Genomic DNA, 13,538 nt, shown 5'->3' on the forward strand with positions numbered 1-13,538 from the left:
GCTTTCGGCTGAGGTGTGAAGCCCGGCTTTAGGGCTGACACCCGAGCCCCCGTCGGGGGGTAAGAGACGCACTCTGCATGACCCCCGCGGAGGGGATTACCGGGAGCCCTGGTTACAGCCCCAATCCGTGAGCCGCGCTGACGTACTACGGGATTTCAGCAGAACACAGGGGCTTATGTCTGCGTTTTTTGGCTCCTACTTTATCATCGAGCCCCCGGCCCAGAGGGAGTCTGGAGGGTCACCTCGCTTTGCGGGTCCGCCGCAGCCAGATGGAGCTGGTTCCAGGCTGGCCCGGAGCACAGCGAGGGGGAGGAACATGTACCAGAGTAATTAAGAAGAGTTACATAAAATGGCGCAGTTCTGATTGGATGGCGGCTTTTCTGTATATCCTCAGAATACTTCAGGATGAGTTGTGGACAGAAAGATCCTCTCAAACATATCGATGACAGGAAGGCCAAATTAATAAGGCTGAGAGAACATTCTCAGGAAAGTAAGGGCTTTAAAATTAATTAGCAACACCCACTTTTCAGGAGGTGATCAAGGCCTGATTTGTATTTTGACTCTACATGCAACATGTCAGCTGTTAACCTGCGACTCTGAAGCGCAACCGAGATGAGGGACTCTGACGCGGAACATTAAGGGTGCATTCCCTGTGACACGGCACGATCTGCTCAGAACCAGTAGAGCTGTGTTCTCTTGAGTGCCTATCACCATTAACAATCAGAACGTCGATCCGTGGCTTTCTCTTAAGGTGAGGTTAATGCCATCGGCAGGCCAGGAGGAGGCGACACTGCCGTGACACTGCAGTATGGTTATGCAATGGCGTGATGATCAGGAGTGGACATGGGAGGGGGGGGCTGCAGCAGTCCTGTTTCTGCCACCAGCCCCCTCACAGCCCAGTGCTTCCTCTGCTGTGTCCCTGCAGCACCTCTGCTTTGGGGTGTGGCTTCGCTTTATGTGAATACGCTGCTACTCCTCAGCACTATAACCCTTAACGACGGGCAGCCCAGCAGCAGCCAGCCTGCGGCCGTCAAACAGGTCACACTGTGTTCATTCTCTGCACGTGTAAGTGGAGCATCCCTGGCTCTGCTAAGGGGTAACGTCCTAGAGCCAAGGCGAGGGGGTATAGGCCCGGCCCTCAGTGCGGTGTCTTTTGCTCAGGTTCTTGCTGGGGGGGGGGGAGAAACTCATCCCGGCCTTCTGTGCACTCGGCTCATCTTACGGAACAGTCATCACCTCATTCATAGGCTACCACAAGCACGTACAAAAAAAAAAAAGTAACGGTGATATTTTTGGAGCAATGATTTGAATTTAAAATAGGCCTCCTTAGAAGACTGGGGGGGTGGGGGAGGGTCGAGGGGTGTCATCAAGCCTCTGATGGGAAAGGAGGAGGGGTAGTAGGACCCAGCAACATACAGAAGTCCGCGACCCCCTGGCACACGGAAGCGACAGATGCACCACCAGACCATCCCACTACCCCACCCTCGCTGTGCTCACGGAAACTTTCCCACACCTCGCATGTCCGCTGCGTCTCGCAGGTGAAGGACAAAGGGCAGCCCTGCCAGCATAAGAGTGACAGTCAGCGAGGGCAGTAAGGCCATCTCGACTCCATATTCCCTGTCTTGTCGCCATGGTCATGTCTTATATGTGCGTTTCCCCCTTTCCGCGACAACAAGAACTTTCTAACTCCCTCAAGGGTCCGATCAGTAAAGACGTCATGATACCAATGGGCTCTCCGTTCCCTCTCAGCATCTATGGCTGGTATGGTGCTTAGATGCCAGCGGGGCTCTGGACCGGCCTGCATTTCAGCCATCCTGTCCACACCGGTCCCGCAAACACTTGTGAATGCACAGCGGCTCACAGAACAGGCCAGTGGCAGTGGGTGCCCCGACGAGACTCGCGTCACTCCAGACAGGGACGGCCGTCTCCCTGATCACGTAAACAACTCAGAGTCGAAGTGAACCGCCTTTCCAAAGCTTATTCAACACACTGCAAGTTACTGAGCCCTACTTTACAACGAGAGAGGTGCACCCAGACAACAATGTGAGTTTTACGCACACGTCTTACTAAAGCATGGGGGTATTTCTTACACATTTCACACCGCTTAAAAAGCAGCAAGTTCAAAGGCCAACAAAAAGATGATAAAAATTATTACAATTTTAGAGAAATGTACAGAAAGACAGACAGACATTACTAATGCATAATTAGGACATTGTACAAAACATTGTAAAAAGTCTTCCAATCAGTGGATTGTTTCTGCTGAATGTTTAATATGACGGAAATTATTTCATTGTAATTTTTATGGCTTTCGCTTTGACTCAATAGGATGTGTTAAAATAGACAATAAAACTGTATGGAAATGATCATAAAATCCTTAACTGGTTAGATGACGTGAGCAGCGATTACATTTTTATAATTTTATAACCAGAAGTTTACTTGTAGATGTAATCATGAATATAAATCTTGTTAATGGTAAACCTTTTTTTAAGAATCACATTTAAGTTTCTTCTTCATTATGCAGTTTAATCTTTAACTGCCTATTTACACAGAATGACCAAAAAAAAAAACTTATCTTCCTGCTGATTGAAAGAAAACAGAGTTTCTTGAAACAAACAGCAGACAGTTTTATTGACAGGATCTCACAGTACAGCTATGACTAGGTTAGAGTGATCCTCTCCGTCCTTCACAGGTTGATTTTTTTTTTAGTCTGAAGCTGTTTTGGTTTTGGGGAAAACAATATATAAACAGCGACATTCCAATGAAAATACTTGTTTTTTTTAATTTACATTTTAGTTTTTGTTGGTGTAAAGACTTTGGTTCCAGGTTGAATTGAATCTACAAAACATTTTAGTGTCGCTATCTGGACGCTGCTGAGACCCTCTGCTGATGGGCAGCGGTGTTTGTGAGGCTCCAAAATGTCCCTTCCGAGGTTCAGGGGGGTCAGTCCCCGTTCGCAGTCCCTGTCTCTGTCACTCCCAGTGGCCCACTCTCCAGCCCCCGTGCTTGGCACCATGTCTGCTGGCAAGACCACTGGGTGAGACCAACACCCAGGCCTCCGCAGAGAGGCAGCACCACACACACACACACACACACATATAAACCAACTAAAAGAGCTGCAGTACGCTGCCATGACACGAATGAGGGAAAATTAAAAATCAAACAAAAACCCTTCTGTTAGCAGAAAAGGTGATTAATATTTGTCATCATAAGCACATGTGGGATGCGGTACTTAAATGGTCATGGAATCCTCCATGTTCTCCTAAAGGAGTAGGAGAAGGAACCTTCTCCATGCTGAGAATCACCCTCAAAGCAGACCAAGTCATCTGCTCCAAGCTTTCCATCGTTCACCCTCTGCCCTGCAGCCAACGAGATGGATAACACCCCCCGGGGGCCTCTGATGACCCTACACCAGAGACCCTTTTCCCAGTTCCCCTCAATCGACGAGGGGCTTGTCAACCAGGCCCAGAGGCCACTAAGATGCCCAAGGCTCATACGGCGCCACTGCACCAGCAGCTCCAAGCTCCATCTGAAAGAAGCTCCTCCCCCACCACCCATCATGACTCCAACCACTGGCGCTCACCCCAAACTCCCCCCCTCGGAATGCAATTTAGTTTGCCCAGCAATAAGAGAAACCAGACCAGGAAGGTGTTGTTAATATTCGTAAACGATCATATTTATCGCTTGACTGCGGAGGTTTGCGCTGATGAAAGTTGTGTGGACTTTAACATGCATCCCCTGGGCTTTGACACAAGACGCTTCTATTTCATAGCCAATTTTCTGTTTAATTACTGTTGCTGTACTCAGCTATCCCAGTATTCCAACACATCCACAGCATTCCCAGGTCACACCGGAATCCCCAGGCTCCCACATCCCCGAACATCAATATGGCGGATATTTATCACCGTGCCTGCTGCCTTGCCCGGCGCTCGCCGCCTCTACAGGCCCCTGTTTGCATTTTACTTCAGGTACAGAGACTTATTTCTCATTTGCTCTTGGTGAAAGCTGAGCCATTAAAGTATCCATCACCCCAACGTGCCTTTGCCTGTTGCTAAGCTTTGTCAGCTAAATGACACAGATATATGTGTAACTACCCAAAGCTTTTATTTTAAGTGACTCATTGCTCCTTGCCATTCATACCGATTGGAATTATAATGGACAAAATTGAGTTTTTCGTCCTGCTCAAGGGTACAACAGCGAAACTCCTGCTTGAACTTGAATGGGGAAGCGTCGGGTAGTTAACTAACATCACTAACCATGTTGTGCCCTGACCCCCTGTCATGGTAAGGTCTCAGTTAGCTAGAAAGGAGGCCTTCAAGATGCATCGAGGCCCACTGCTTCTGAGATGATGTGAAAGTCCATACAGGGGACCTCTCACCAGTGGTTGCCCCCGCAGACAGCACACCTCTCAGGCTTGCTCCCGTGCACTGACCACCGGAGTGCACGTTCGTGACGACGTACAGAAATAGTGGCCAAATACTTGCCAGATCATCCGAATCCCATGTGACGGAAGCTAAGCCTCTTTCTGGTGCCGGGCTGTCCTTCACCAGCTCAGAGAGATTTTTGGCTCTTCCCCACGGTAGCGGCTGTGCAGGGAGGTGGAGGGGGAGTCGCTTAAAAAAAAAAAAAACCCACTCTACACCCCCCAGCCGCCCTCTCACCTGATGGGCAGCAGAAAAGGGCAGCAGTCATGCTAGGAAGCCGGCGGGAAACAGTTGGAATCCAAAAAATAAACAAGTCGCCCCCGCAGCAATTCACTGGCAACTGTTGTGTAAGTGTTCAGAATAACATCTGAGTCATGTTCCGAACTTCATTTTTCAGCCATTTTCTTAATTCATTTTAAAATAGACCTCTCCCCACTGGGGGAGTGAAAGCACTGGTAATGGTAATGGTGTTATTTTACCAAATTGCTTTTTAGAATAGTCAGTGTGCTCTCTGTAACAGAAGCTCCAGGAACCCGCAGGTACACATGACATCACACAGCTGCAGCCCTATGTGACTGGAAACACACCAAACAGCACGTGCAAAGAACCCCCTCCACGCTTTACAAGAACTGGGCTTATCAAGTACTAAAGGGGTTTATAATATTAATTTTCTCTTTCCCTTATTTCTCTTACTGTGTGATTGAGTGTGAGGATTCGGTGAAGACCGAGCACACCAGGCCTGAAGCCATCAAAATACCCCCTTCCTCCTCTTCGCTGCGCACTAAATTGATGGACAAATCCACTGCATGCACTGCATGCGCGATTGCTCTTCACTGGCACCCGCCATACATACTACCAGCATCCCCGGTGACCCTGCAAAGATGCAGCATAGCACTGCTCTCTGGCAGCTCCAGTCTGTGGCCAATATTTACTGAAACCACAGAAATGCAAAGATGACCATCAGGAATGAGACGTCATTCACAGAACATCAGATGAAATCTCCAACACGCATCATTGCTATTCATTTATAACCGCAGGCAGGCAATTTTCATTCAGCCACATTCTGTCCTATAAAACGGATGACTTAAATACCAGCTGCAATCCTAAAATGTCCAATTCCTCTTCTGCTGTACATCCCTGGGTATCACACTACTATAAGTTTGTCACAGAAAATCTATCGAGATGGTTGCCTGTAACAAAGTCTAATTTCTGCCCATAAAAAAATGAATCAAAGATGATTTTTCCCACCTAAGCTCGCTCAGGGAGGCCATTGACCCCTGACCTGAAGTGATATCATGGGAAATTACAGGAAGTGGGCACGGTCTGTGCAAAATAAATAAATAACGAAGGGGCCCGTGGCCTTCACCATCTCGGACGCACGTCACTTGACGTAATAACACGACCTTCTGACGCGCTCGGCAAATTTGGCTGAGGATTTTGTTTACACGAAGCAGAAGAACACATCCTAAAATGTGAATCGTTCATTAACCCCAGCAGGCATGGAAATCCAAATATGGATGAGTGTAGACTTTTTGATTATCCTGTCCTTTGTTTGTGCCAACTTGCCCTGCATGTGGGGGGCCAGCATTTTTGAGCCCAGAGGTCTTCTCATTTCCACTGAGCTGCCAGCCTGTGCCATGTCAAGTCAAATAAAGCTTTATTGCCATCCCAGGCATGTACAATATGCAGCAAGATGAAATAACAATCCTCCTGAACCCAAGTTGCAACACTCATGACAGGAAAGACATTGCAACGACAGTTTTTGGAATAATTTACGTAGTGCAAAAAAAAAAACCCTACAGTCAACCCTTCTGCATCGTGACTTTCCGCCTCACAGTTTGGATATATGGAAGCATTGACATGGGCTTTTTTTTGGGAGTTTTGCGAAAGCTGCATATGACACGCGAAGGCCAACAGACGACACACAAAATGTTTAGTGACTCATAAATGCATAAAATATACATACAGTGCTGGTTATGAAGACGTCAAGTATGTGTGCTGTAGCCTCTCGCGGGATATCTCACGGTGATCTTTGTATCTAGTGCTTCTCATGCTCTTTCACTTCGCTCCACTCACCAAGGGGCCCCAAAACTTTTATGTGGTTTTTCTTGATCGCAGGGGGCCGGTACCCCGAACTCCCACCACGTGGGAGGGTCGATAGTACAGTTATCAATAACTTAAAGGGAGAGGAGAGAGAGGAAGACAACTACCCATCTACCTAATATAACAAACATTCCACATTAGACAAACAATAAACAGCACACTGCATAACAACAGGAAGTTGGTGCATAGAAGTACTGTCTTCTATTTCTACGTTTTTTGAAAGTTTTTATCCCAGAAAGCATTAAATAATTCCGCAAACAAAGCAAATGACTACAGAAAAAGATGACAGACTTGAGCCATATAACCCAACCTAAGTAAGAGGAAAGGCTGCCACCAATGAGTAACTGAAGATCTTTATCTATACTGCATTTGGACAATTTGGACAAGGCAGCCATGCATGCTGGTGTTTCACAATCAGTCTACTTGTGGACCAGCCTTGGCTCAGCCATGCGACAGGGATCGCCGGCATTCTCAGTCATTGCATGCGAAGGGACGGCCTCGGGAACCTCATGGGTCGCATGTTTGTCTTGTGAGTGCAGATTGGACGTCTCTCCGGACCTCTCTGCCAGCACACTTCCTCAAAGCAAACAATCTGGCGCTCTCCCTGGAAAACCAGCCTGACCCCCACGCTTACACCCCCTCCCAGGTGAACGACTGGCCCACTTCCTGTGACCGCCCTGACTTCGCCACTTGGTCCCCCTGGAACACTCTCACTTTGCTCCTGCCTCGGGTCCAAGCAGCTGGTGTTGTCACTACGTAGGCTGTTGTGTAGGATCTGCTAAGCACACCAGACTTCTCAGACTGGCCGTTTAAGCAGCCAGATACTCAAACGCTGCTCTGACCAAAAGGCCCCATTAATATTTCATTATGTTAATAAGCGATAACACACAGAATTCCTATTTTCATAAACACCGCCTACACCGGTCTGACTACCTCAGTAAATTCAGATTTTCTCTGTATTTTTAAAGTTTTCTTGAACTTCCTTTAATACTGTTTAAAGGTACAGTATGAAGTAGGCTCTCTGGAAACATGCTAGTATTTTTCATAAAAAGAGGAGAAGGGACCACAGCTTATGATCCTGCCAGTCCTACACTGAAGAGCGAAGGTAAAGGAGCCAGACAGTTCAGTGACACAACAAGGGGCATTATGCGATAAAGGCTTCAGAGAGGGCGTGGCCTTGATAAGATTCGGAGAACCATATACAATTATCTGGCCCTTAAATCGGCCCATTTCACGGAATCAGTTTTTTTTTAAGTGGCAGCAAACAGCAGCACTTACATCAAGGGAGACACATGTTTCTTTCATATTGCTGCAAAATTATTCTCCTCCTTCTAGAGAAACAAAATATGAATCTATATGGTTTTAATAATTAGTGGGATATTAATCACTTTAGCAGACTCAATTCCTGCAAGGATATTCAAGGTACATAATGTATAATAATATTAATGTTTATATTAAAAATATAATAATTCAAGATAATATAAGGATTAATGACAATAATTAATAGTATAATAGGGTGGCATAGCACATTCTATATTGTATTTAAATGTAAATATTGTATTAGTTTTGTGATATAAGATATATTTCTGTTTTGCGGAAGGTGAAATTCAGCACACCATGTTCAAAGTACCCATGACTGGTAACTTAAACGATGAGTGCAGTTTGGTTGATCTGCACCAACTCCACCCCCACCCCAAAAAAGTGCTCAGCTAGTTGGCCTTCAGTGACGACCCTCATTCACACTGGGATCGGAGAGCGCCCGCCTGTTCAGGGTGACATTCTGCTGTCACCGCGGTGAAAACAGGCGAGAACACGGGGCGTGAGCACAGACCCCCACCCCCATAAAGAACAACGTGTGCCGAGTAAAAATTCCTCAGCCTGAGGCTGCGGACCTTATTTTCAGCTTTGCTACATTGTCGCTCATGACACCTCCGTCCATTTTATCTATAATCATGATCACTAAAAGCATTGTGGGAGGGCCAGATAATTATATATGGTTCCTCTGAGGGAACAAAATTATCAGTTAAAAATGGATCATGCAGTTCGTCACACTACTTAATTCAAAATGAAACTAAGCAATGTGGAAAAAAACAGAAAAATCTGCTCCTCATTATTGACAGGCAGCCTTGGTAAAGTAGACAAGGCACCCTTAGGAAGCAGGGACCCCTTCCAGCCAGCTCGAGCCCCGACCAAAGGCCGCATGCACTCACACCTTGATCCCACAGCCTCAGCACCAAGTAAATAAATGCTGGAGCGCTAGGCGAACTCGGCGCCTGCCTGCAGGTCTGTTACACCGCTGAAGGCAGGCAGCAGTCACTATGGGAACCGGGCCTTTCAGCTGCCCTATAAATCATCCTGCTTAAGACACAGGCACAAATACGGTGGGGGGGGGGGCTCACAGAACACAGTGTACAGGTTTAAAATTCCTTATAAAGCAGCAGCATACCTAGTTAGATTCCGACATAATACGCAGCTGCCTTTGAAGCAAAATTAAATAGATATTTAAATGGACTGAGACATCAAGCGTCGGCACACGTCATCTTCACCCCAGCTCGACGGGGCAGGCTGTCATCTTTCCGTGAAACGCAGGGACGCCCTTTCCTGCAATGACAAAAAGGTAACCATCCACCCGAAAACGCTACGGTGAGTCTCAGGAGGGACGCCGGCACGCTTGATGGGAGAGGCATCAGGGACGCAGAGGGGAGTTACGCAACACCGCGTACTGTTGACACAGATGGCACTGATTTTTTTCCCGTTTCGCTTTTTGGCCTCTCCTCTCGGAGCTCCCCCTCGGATTGATCTGCCAGGCCAGCATGGACTCAGAGAGCCAGGCAGGCAGCAGGGAAGGATGGGCAGTACAGATTCCCCGGGGAGCATGCATTAACAGCCCACTCGCTCACATGGCCGATGCATATCTGATGAGTCCCTTTATTACTGTTATTACGGTAATTAGCAGGGCCCAAGTGGGCTCTTGCTTTGAGAGGCATTGGGCTGCTAGCAGTGCTAACAGTTCATACAATTAATTAAGGCAACTAGCTAGGGTAGGATCCAGATCTCCACGAAGCTAACTAGTTAAGCTGTCGCTGAAAAATTGTAGGCGGATAGATTGGCGATTCTTCCTTTTTTAAGGACCAAATTAAGGTTCCGGGGTCATTGCAGAACTGAATTTAACTGTTTGGGTCAGTCCCTGAGAACTATAACGTGACCCAGAAACCAGTCCTGACCAACTTCCATTTCCCAAAGTGTACCACATTAAAGTTTACTCCCAAGAGGAAGTAGTGTATACATCTCCACTGGAAACGAAGGGGGACATGAACCAAATAAACTGGTAACAGAGCTGGTCACAGCTGAACCATTTCGACGCAGGGTGCCCGTACGACGGAGCGGAGATCGCAGCTGGGAAAACAGCATAGCGACGAGAACAATCATCCCAGTGTGCCACTCCTGGTTTATTGTACTTAAACAAACGGTATCGAATATCCCCAAGAATTCAACTTCACAGCTTCAGTCAAAAACAGGACAACGTGAAACTGGAGCAAAACATCTCCTCAGACCGAATTCAGCAGTAAACTGTGCCGACAAGTCACAGAAATAATTCCCACTGAATTCGCTACGGCATGGAACTGTTTCATGGCGGAAAAAAATGCATTTCAGTAAGGTGTAGCTGTATTGTCGATAATAAACCGCTGCAAACATTAGCAATAAAAAAGCTCCATTCATATCTATCGACCGTGAGCATGGTAGTAAACTTGCAGTGTATCACAGAAAGGGGAGCCGAACCCACAGGACCTTGATGGAAAGTTCAATCACGGAACCCTGCCCTGCACTTAATGACTAATGACAGCTTAACTGGACTGCATGAAGGTCCGGCCTGAGAATCAATATTGTGGTGCAGCGTTCCGCTGCAGCTGTAGGCTGGAACCCACTCAATTTTTCCAGCTTCTGGACACTATGTTCAAAAACATACAACACACTGATTTGGGGCACAGAACGTGTGCTTCTCCACATAACTGAGGACCTGGGTGAAGCTGCACTCCATTGGCCAGATTGTTCAGATTCACCAAGGACATCTTCTCTTACACAGTAATGTCTGGAAACGGCTGGCAAAAAGTTTAAATAAAAATGATTTTATATAATATATAATAAAATTATGTAATAATAATAATAATAATAATAATAATTGGAGTGCAGTTTGAATATGACATAAATGCAAAAATGAGTTAAATGTCAGGTAGTTTTCCCAATGTGGAGAAGAGACAAGATGTTCTTTTGCTGCTGTAGAAACAAAACCCTTCAGTGCCCCCCTCCCCCCCCCCCCCTTTGAAGAGCCGGCGTGAATTTCAGAGACCAGCCAGTGGGCCGGAGCAAACACAGAACATGCAAGTAGGACAATCATCAGGACAAATCGAGGCAAAAGGGCAAAACACTCGTTATGAAATGTGTCACGGCAGTCCTAAGTCCTGTTAATGGTGTCGGTGGCAATAAAGCTACCTTTGTTTTCACTGTAAATATTTCATGCCGAGGCTCCACAGCTTATAGACATTTCTGTAAGCAAAGTTTGCTTCTTCTGCTCAACAATCAGGCCAGAGGCCAGTGCTACATGGGGGCACTTAATGCTTTCATTAGCCTAATCTTATTAGCGGGACACCCATTTGCCCAGTTGGAGTATAAAAATTTATGGCGTCATTATGGTGCCACACTTTGATACTGACCTGTAAAGCATGACTGGGTCACACAAACTTTGGACTTATTTCCATCTTGATGGACTCTACAGCCACAGATACAATTTCCACGTTGAGGAATCTAAATTTCCAGCTCAGATTGAATGTGGAACTATGTGCTAAATCTTAGGCAACTCCCAGGCCTTAAGCTGACTGCTTTTATCAGTTTCCTTTGTGAAAAGAAAAAAAAACAGCTTGTGACAATTTATCAGAAATGAGGACTGTGCTAACGCACAACACGCATTGCTGTAAATTACACATGTGACTGATCAAGTATAAACTGCAAGACAGCTTTCTTGATTCACAGCTTGATGAATGTTTTTTTACAGCTTGTAAATCAGTTTCAGTTATGACAAACGACAAGCTAATGAGGGAGTTTAAGACCCAACATGGATCTCCGGCAGTTGGTGGATATCAAAATCCCATTGGGCTCTCTCGGCTGGGGATATACCACCTTTTCATGGGATTTCTATTGCTCAAATGGTATACATATTCAGGGTGTCTCCATTTACTTCGAAAATTATTCATCTAGTCTCACCAAAAATAAATGCTTTGACGCAATCAATGCAGGCAACCAAACTGTCAAATGCAATGAGCAACATATTACCTTAGAGGGCAAATCAGCCCTAAATAAATAAAAGGCTATTCAGTAGCAGATGAGTGAAAAAAGCACTTCATATTCCACTGTCTTATATCATCTTAGATTCATTTCCATATCGTATGAGTCTTACACAAAGTTGACATTCTATTCTAAAATAGGTCTGATGCACGACACAGCAGGAGCTCACTGTTACATCACAGGCCGACTGTTCAGGGATTTCATTAACAAGCCAGACCCATCCTAGGGGCCCAGTCCTCATAGGACCTTCTGAACAGACATTTGCTTTTAGCGGCAATTTTAGGAGCGGTAAGTGGCTCAGCAGGCTAAGTCTCTGTGCCTGTGATCAGAAGATCACTGATTTGAGCCATGGCAGAAGAGTCACATGTCAGTAGGCCCTTGAGCAAGGCCCTTAACCCCCAGCTCCAGGGATGCCGCATACTGGCTGACCTTGTGTGGTGACCCCCAAGCCATGGAGAGCAAGACAGGGTAGGTGATGAGAAGAGTTCCAATGTACCCCTACTTGTCCAAATAATAAATGTATTTATTATTTTCCAAGCTGATCCGAGACAGTTTGATCAAATCCTTCCTCTATACACATACCATGCTTCACCATAAGGGTGACGCTGGGACTGACCGCAAACCAGAGTGTTCACAGTCCAGTCCACTGACTGCTGCAGCTAACGCTAACACTAAAGAAACAGCAGAATGTTCTCTCCGTCTAGCAGAACGAAAGCAGAATTTGGGCTGGTGTTATTTTCATACTCTGCAAGGGCTTCAAGAAATGTAATAATAACCCCAACAATCTCCGAGGAGGCGAAGGACCTCCTTCACATCTGGCAAGCGTCTCTATCACGCTGGATTGCCAGTCAACATCAAATGCTTTTCCAGGCATACTAGCTAGGAAAGGCTGCCTAATGTAAAGCTGACCTGTACACAAGTATTCAGCATGCATGTAAGTGACAAAATATTTAAATATTATAGCACTGAAAAAAAGCAATATGTTCAGTTTCACTCATTTCTCAATTTGTGGGTTTGAGGCTTTGTAAAATATACTTTTTTGCAAACACCAGCCTGGCTATTCATTGATGAAGGGCTTCTTCCTTGTTTTACAGGACTTCAGTCTTGCTAACATGAGCCTATTATGAATTGTCCTAGTAGTGCACTTCACACCATTTAATGTTTCCCTTTTTTTTATTGGGTGAAGGTCACCTGAGGTCATCCTCCAATTTCTGAGGCACCGGCAGGTAATTTGACGGTCATCACTGACATTAGAAAGTTGCTTCTGTCCTCTGCCTGGCTGGCATTTGGTTACTGTCAGTGTCTCCTGCTTCACCTTGTTCTTGTGTGCGGCTGTCTTAGAAACCTCGAGCCTGGAAGCAGACTGCCTAACAGTGTAGCCTTCTGCCAGAACCAGGATTTAAAACTGCAGATTTTTTTAAAAATAGAGAGTGTATGTTATTTTGTTAATGTGCCTCTTCTGTGTGGACAGAGGCGCAGTGGAGAGCATTCTGGCCTCCCCTGTTGTGGATTTAATTTCCAGCCAAGCCTGTAGAGTTTGCGTCCTTGTGGGATTCCTCCAGCAGTACAATAACATGCAGTTAGGCGATCCCGTGTCACTAACTACAACAGACTTGGCATCATCTCCAGGGATCCAGGGCGTCCCCTGCCTAGCGCCCGGTGAGAGAGGCTCCA

Source organism: Brienomyrus brachyistius, chromosome 11, assembly GCF_023856365.1.
Source record: "Brienomyrus brachyistius isolate T26 chromosome 11, BBRACH_0.4, whole genome shotgun sequence".
Taxonomy (NCBI): domain Eukaryota; kingdom Metazoa; phylum Chordata; class Actinopteri; order Osteoglossiformes; family Mormyridae; genus Brienomyrus; species Brienomyrus brachyistius.